Raw genomic sequence first — 7,961 nt, forward strand, 5'->3', positions numbered from 1 at the left:
TTTGAGGAAAAGGGGGCCTAGAGATCACATTGCCTGAAGGAAAATAAAATGACTTATCATTTATACATTTTTAAAAAAGGCTTCTCCAAATAGAACTACACAAAATTAAAGCAAAAATGAGAAAAGAACAATCATCTTGCATAGAAAACAAAATATTAAGAAAGACTGAAATTGACAATTATGGTTTAAAGTGTCACTTAGATAGAGACTTTTTTTTGTTGATTTATTTTTTAAATTTAATTTATGATTGAAGGATAATTGCATTACAGAATTTTTCTGTTTTCTGTCAAACCTCAACATTTTAATGCATTTTAATATAAGTTTTTAAGCCAAAATTTTGTACATCATGGAAAATTTAAATACATTATGCTCCACACACATAATCAAGAAGTATTCTCACTACCAGCAGCAATACTTGAATAGAACTACCACTGTCATTTTCTTGCCCTCAGAATCATATCAATGGATCACAGTTCCCTGGATAGGTTTTCCAATCAGGCTTAAACATCCTATGGTCCTTGAGTATGTCAATGCCTGCTTACTCTTTTATTTTTTCCCTTTTTTGGCTATGCAATCTGTAGATATTTCTTCCAAATGTATCCATTTTAAATACAGCCATGAAGGAAGCAACAGTACACAAGAGAATCGTATAAGAGCCCATTATGAAACAAATTGAGGTATATTCAAATATACAGTAAAAGCAGATGAGATCTGAGAATTCACGTGATCAATGTGATCATAACTTGTTTTGTCACTAACAAGATATTTGTCACACGACCTCAGTATCTGTTATGAACTGAGACATTAAGAGAAATATGCCGAACGGTGAGAAGCAGTTGTCCTTATGGTAAACTATTCCCATCACTTTTTAATGATAAGGGAAATGTTGTTAAGGGTGAATTGTCTGGGTCACTTTCTAAAAGACTTCAGTATGGAGGAGGGTAACTTAAGCAAGAATGTTCCACCTACCTCTTGCTACAATTACTGTAATTTTTCTGCTGAGAAGAAAATGGGCACTTTGGAATGAATGGATGCTCCCGTGCCTAGGGCTGGACATATCTGAAACATCTTGTCAAACTTGAAAACAAAGAAACTATCAAAGATTACTAGAGATATGTCATAAGGGTTCAAGAGTATGGAGAGTCATACACTGACAAAATATATAACAAATTAAGCATCAATAAAAGTAATTATCAAGTGAATTGAAGAAATTTTCACATGTGTAAGTTTGTGATGATCATGGGAGAAATTGACACTTTTGGAGGATTCTAGGAAAGCAAGTCTTTTTTTTCAAATTGATGAATCAAGAGAAAAAAGTCAGCATTACCAATATAAACAATGTGTATGTAACTGCAGTGTAGTAAAAATTGGAGACATTAAGAGAAATAGGTTAGTAGGTAGGCAGGAGCTAGATCTTGAAAGATACTGTAAGGCATAATAAGCAGTTAGTATTTTCTTCTAATTGCAACAGAAAGCCATAGAGTCTTTGCAGCTGATTAATGATATAAATAACAATAAAATACTGTTATTAAAATTAAAAAAAAAGAACATGAAAGAAAAGGAGATCTCATTATCTGAAAAAGGACACAGATGTCGGCATTCTGCCAACAGTGAGAATACTGTCCCTGTCACTAGAGAATTAAATTTGATAAAGGAATGGAGCATAATCCTGTGCAATATAAAATGTCCAGTTGTGAGTTCATAAAATACATTTTAGTGACACAAATCAGCATGGTTGTGTTATTCACTGGGAATTTCAGATGGAAGTCCATGTCAGGTTAAACTTAGAATTAATTCAGACTTGATGTTTCCAAGTGGATATGGTAGGAGAAGAAGATGTAACAAATTGAAGAGCTTTATAGGAGAGTGATTGTGGCACTGAACCATAAAACTCTAAACGAGTTAGGGGGAGGTGAGGACATGAGTGAAAAGTCTTAAGTGGACTGTAGGTCTTGAGAAGATTGAAGAAATGTTGAAGTGAGAATACTTGAGTAAATGAGTGATAATAAAATAATTTAGTGAATAAAAGTAGAGCAGAATATAAAAAATTATAGATTTGACAGGTGTTATCATTTTTGATGGTGAAAAGTGGAATATGAACATGTAAGTACTTCTTTAGGGTGGAACAGAGGAAAAGTTAACTGATATTAACTATTTTAAGAAACTAAGGGACCAGAAGTGGACCATCTACTATGTTAAGTTGAATGCTGAAATTCTGACGTTGATAATAGTAATAGTAGGTAAGGAAGAACAGTTAGATTTCTGGTAGCTGCGGTCAGTCAAATAAGTGTAAGAGAAATTTATAGAACCAAAGAGAATAAAGTTCCAGGTAGGAGTTTAGATGAGTTGATTGGAAAATGATTCCTAAGGAAAAATAGGGAAAAATTATAATCAGAGAGTAAATGAGTTTAAACCAGTTGACTTCATTTAATCTCAAGTTTCTTATAAACAGAGCAAGAGCAATAGGAAAAAGTGTTGAGTATGACAATGGTCTTAATTTCTAGTAAATGTCAAGGAGGTATTTATGCTTTCATAGATCTGTGCCCTAGACAGATATGTGTTTAGCCAACTACTTTGCCTCATTTTTAGTTTGAAATAACTCTCAAACTTTGAAGAATGATAAAGATATATAGTTACATAAAACTTCTTAGTTGATGTGGAATGTTTAGTCTTAACCAATTTCTTAAATATTGAAGCAGTTCATTATGTGCTTGTGACTGAGTCAGAATGATACCCATCAGACACACAAATGGAATTGTTATTATCATAAATGACATGAATTACATGCTATTTGTTTTCAAATGTTAAATAAGTCTTATATTTCTGGGATAAAGTTCACTTGGTCATGATGTGTTATTCATAAATGATAAGATTCAACTTGAGAACATTTCATTCAGACTTTGCATCTGTGTTCATAAATATATTAGTATGCAGTTTTATTTTATTATTTTTATTTTTTTTAATTTTATTTATTTATTTATTAGTTCAAATTACCAATGGCATTTTTCACAAAACTAGAACAAAAATTTTCACAATTTTTATGGAAACACTAAAGACCTTGAATAGCCAAAGCAATCTAGAGAAAGAAAAATGGAGCTGGAAGAATCGACCTCCCTGACTTTAGACTATACTACAAAGTTACAGTCATCAAGTCAGTATGATACTGGCACGAAAACAGAAATATAGACCAATGGAAGATAGAAAGTCCAGAGATAAGCCTACCCACCTATGGGCACCTTATCTTTGATAAAAGAAGAAAGAATGTACAATGGAGAAAAGACAGCCTCTTTAATAAGTGATGCTGGGAAAACTGGACAGCTACCTGTGAAAGAATGAAATTAGAACTCTTCCTAACACTATACACGCACACGTGTGCACACGCGCGCACACACACACACACACACACAATTGGATTAAAGACTCAAGTGTAAGCCCAGAAACTATAAAGCTCTTAGAAGAAAACATAGGAAGTACACACTCTGACACTAATCTCAACAAGATTCTCTCTGATCCACCTCCTAGATTAATGGAAATACTAATAGTTTTCTTTTCTTGTAATTGTTTTGTCTGGTAATAGTTTCAGGGTAATGGTTACTTCATTTCCCTGAGAAATGAAGTTTTTATGGCTCAGCTGGTAAAGAATATACCTGCAATGAGGAAGACCTGGGTTCGATCCCTGGGTTGGGAAGCTCCCCTGGAGAAGGGAAAGGCTACCCACTCTAGTATTCTGGCCTAGAAAATTCCATAGACTGTATAGTCCATAGGGTGGCAAAAACTTGAAAATGACTGAGCCACTTTCACTCAGAATGAGTTAAAAGTCCTTCTTCCCCTTGTAACTTCTGGAAGAGATAAAGTCAAAATTATTTTTCCAAATGGTTGGTAGTTACCAGCAAATACATCTGAGTCTAGAGTTTTCTTAGGGATAAGGTTTTTAACTACAAATTCAACTTATTTAAAAGAGATGAAGTTATTTGGGTTACATATTCCTTGGGCACACCTGAATAATCCAAAATAACTTTCCCACTACAAAATTATTTAACCTAATTACACATGCAAAGTCCTTTTGGCCATGTAAAGTAATATTTCTCACTGTTCTAGAATAAGACCATGAACATATTTACAAGAAGAGGAATATTATTTTACCTATCACATTTTGGCATGATGTATTGTCTGAAATCTATGCTGCCTAATATTTGCATAGCTTTCTTTTGCTTAGTATACATATGACCTATCTTTTTCATCCTTTCATTTTTTTATCATTTGTGTATTGAAAGTTTGCTTCACATAGACAGCATATAGTTGATTATTGCTTTTTTATGCAATCTAGCAATCTTTGCATTTTAATTGGGGATATTTACAATATTTACATTAATACAATTACCTTTAGGGTTTTTTTTTTTTTTTTAAGATATAAAGATATAGAACAGTCTTTTGGACTCTGTGGGAGAGGGAGAGGGTGGGATGATTTGGGAGAAGGGCATTCAAACATGTATAATATCATATATGAAACGAGTTACCAGTCCAGGTTCGATGCACAATACTGGATGCTTGGGGCTGGTGCACTGGGACGACCCAGAGGGATGGTACGGGGACAGAGGAGGGTTCAGGATGGGGAACACGTGTATACCTGTGGCGGATTCATGTTGATATATGGCAAAACCAATACAATATTGTAAAGTTAAAAAATAAAATTAAAAAAATAAAGTAGATTTTATTACTATTATCCTGGGGGGGGGAGATATAAAGATTTTCTTTATTAATGACTCCAACCGTATTTCTTTAGATACAGAAATTTTGAACGCAAATACATACAGAAAACAAGTTTAGATTGCATTATCCTGTAAGTCATTACCAGTAACATACTGCAAAGCAAAACAGCTTGGAAAAGAGGGGGAGGGAAAGGGGAGTTAGGGAGCAAAGATAAAGACAAGGAATTAAATTGATCAAGTGGAATAGTTTTTTTTGTTTTTTAATTCTTGGGAACCATGAAGTCCTTGCAAGCACAGCTTGTTTTTGCAGATTACTTTCCAAACATATACAAAATGGAACCAAAACAGAGAATCCCTTAAGAACCTGAAGAGGTACAACATTAAAAGCTACGATTATCCTGTAGCAAGTATTCCAGCCTTCAGTTGCCAGCTGTTTCCTCTTCCAGTTCCCAAAAGTTACGTCTTCCCCGTGATTGTTTTCCTTTTTCTTGGCATCTGGGCATGCACAGTTCAGCTCCTTGAGGAAGTCGGATGTTTCACACACAGAACAAAGTGTGTGAATATAGGGCTTCGAGCACTTGATGTGGTAGCGCAGGTAGTCTGGGAACGTATGGATCAGGTTGATGGTGTTGTCTTGAGCATTGGCATTGGATTGGCAAGGTAACAGCACGAAGGTGATGTACCCGATGTCATGGCCCACGGCAGCTTCAGGATCTTTCAGCTCTAGGGGAGGTTCCCCCATGTGGCTGAAGAGGACCTGCTGGGCTGTGTGGCTGGCTCTGCCCTGCATGAACACCTTTCCAATGACCACATCATCCGTCATCCTTAAACACTGTGTTGAAGACTACTGTGACTTTGCCCTTTTTTGACTCAAACATACATGGTCTCATTATCCCTATAATGGATAACTGCCCTGTTCTCTCCTTTCTTGCCCTCTTCTTGGAACTGGAAGTATTTCTCAAAGACAGAGGCAAAACAGTTTTGTTTCAACATGCCAGCCTGATGCATGATGGAATCCTTGGATGCAGGCAGATTTTCAAGGTGATATAGCAAAGAGACATTGTATCCTGATTCTGGGTTTACCAAGTAACTTCCATATACCCTCTTTAATAACTCATCAGCACCATGTGCCTGAAGTTCCTTGTAGAATTTCAAAGAAAAACTGACCATCACTTTTATTTTGTCTCCATTAGGATTTGAAATATTGTTGAGACTGGCTCGACAAGCAGGATTTCTGAAAGTGCCGTATGGCGAGAGAATGAGAAACAAGACACAAGAATTCAGTGAAAAGCGAGGATAAGAGGACCAACACTTCTCCAAGGTGAAGGTGCCGAAACTGAATCCAAGCCAGCTTTATTATACTTTCAGCCATGAAAGAGAATATGCGGGGAGTTAAGCTATAACTCATGTGGCCTTTAGGGCCACAGAACAAAGTGATCATTAACTATTGAGTAATTAAGAAACAATAATCAATAATGAATCAGTAACTCAGGCTAATATTCTTATCTATAGATTTTCCACCGGATACATGAAACATGTGACTCTGAGACGCCAGTTGAAAAACAGTCTGGGGTTGGTTTGGTGACCCCAGTATCATATCTTGTTTTCAAGACTATGAACTGTTCCCTCTGGACTTGTTCCAAGACTCTCAGGCCTTATAGCATCCAGTTTATCAATAATTATAAATTTCTTTTGCAGCCCTTGCCAAGGCCTGCTTTTCTTTTATTCTTCCTATCTCCTACAAAATAGGATAGAGGACTCCATCAAAATCTGCAAAAGTTACTTCTACAGCTTCTGGTTTGTTTCCAGTGGCTGCGTTCTCAAACTTGAGCATGAGCGTCTTCTCAATGATATGGTTGTTCACCTCCAGCAGGATCATGGGGGCCACTGGCCCCTGAAACCTGAACCTGCCTGGCAAGAAGCCACCGTCGCTGCCACCTCATGGACAAGCTTGGTCCCCACTGAGCCCCTGGCTCTAGACGGCCACTTCCAAGAGTTAGGTTTAAATCTACTACTACTTGTCCCTTCTTTTATTTGCTCTTTGTCTGTTCTTGCATTTTCAAATTGAGTATATTTTTTTCTGTTTTTATTTTTTATATATTTTTTTGCTTACTGACTAAAATTATTATTATTTTTTAATTTAGTGGTTCCTTCAGGATTTACAGCATACATCTTTAACTTATCACAATCTATCTTTAAGTGTTATTTTACCTCTTTACACATAAAGCATAAGAATACCTGCAATAATATGCTTCCTTACTTGCCCCCCAGTCTTTGTGTTATCTACCTTAAACTTCTGCATGTGTTTTAAATTTTATGTTCCATTCTATTATCTCATAAGAAGGATTATATAAGAAAAAATTATTGTATATTTACACATGTAATTGCCACTACTGTTAAACTCTTCATTCTTTTGTGCAGATTTACATTTCTATCTGATGTAATTTTCCTTTTATTTGAAAGGCTTCCTTTAACATTTCTTATAGGTTTGTCTGCTGGTGATAAATTATTTTAGCTTCTGCATACAAAAAATATTTCACCTTCCATTTTATAAGATATTTTCTGGAGTTTAAATTCTATGTTGACATTTTTTACCTTTCAGTACTTTCAAGTTGTTACTCTACCACTTTCTCCCCTGTCTTGTTTGCAGTGAAAAATGTGCTACTATCCTGACCCTGACCCTTTATCTTCATTTATAACGTATCTTTCTTTCTCTGAATGCTTCTAAGAACTTTTCCATTATCCTCAGTTTTGAGTAATTTAATTATAATGTGTCTTGGTGCAGTTTATTTTGTGCATGTGCTTGGGATTTATTATATCTGTAAGTTTGTAGTTTCTACTGAATTTGAAAAAGAAAATTGTCATTTTTTTAAGATTAAAAATTTTCATTTCTGTATTTAATTTTTGTGGTTTTCTATCACTATGTCTTCAAGTTTACCAAACTTTTTCTTTCTTCAATGTCTAGTTCAGTCACTCAGTCGTGTCCACACTTTGCAACCCCATGGACTGCAGCCCACCAGGCTTCCCTGTCCATTACCAACTCACAGAGCTTACTCAAACTCATGTTCATAGAGTCAGTGATGCCAACCAACCGTTTCATCCTTTATCGTCCCCTTCTCCTGCCTGCAATCTTTCTCAGCATCAGTCGTTTCCAATGAGTCAGTTCTTTGCATCAGGTGGCCGCAGTATTGGAGCTTCAGCTTCAGCATCAGTCCTTTCGATGAATATTCAGGACTGATTTCCTTCAGGATG

At 35.7% G+C, this 7,961-nt stretch overlaps 1 pseudogene; it reads right to left on the reverse strand.

The window, feature by feature from the left end:
- Positions 1–2,337: 2,337 nt before the first annotated feature.
- LOC102395554 lies at positions 2,338–6,588 on the reverse strand (annotated as a pseudogene).
- Positions 6,589–7,961: the final 1,373 nt, after the last annotated feature.

Source organism: Bubalus bubalis, chromosome 6, assembly GCF_019923935.1.
Source record: "Bubalus bubalis isolate 160015118507 breed Murrah chromosome 6, NDDB_SH_1, whole genome shotgun sequence".
Lineage (NCBI taxonomy): Eukaryota > Metazoa > Chordata > Mammalia > Artiodactyla > Bovidae > Bubalus > Bubalus bubalis.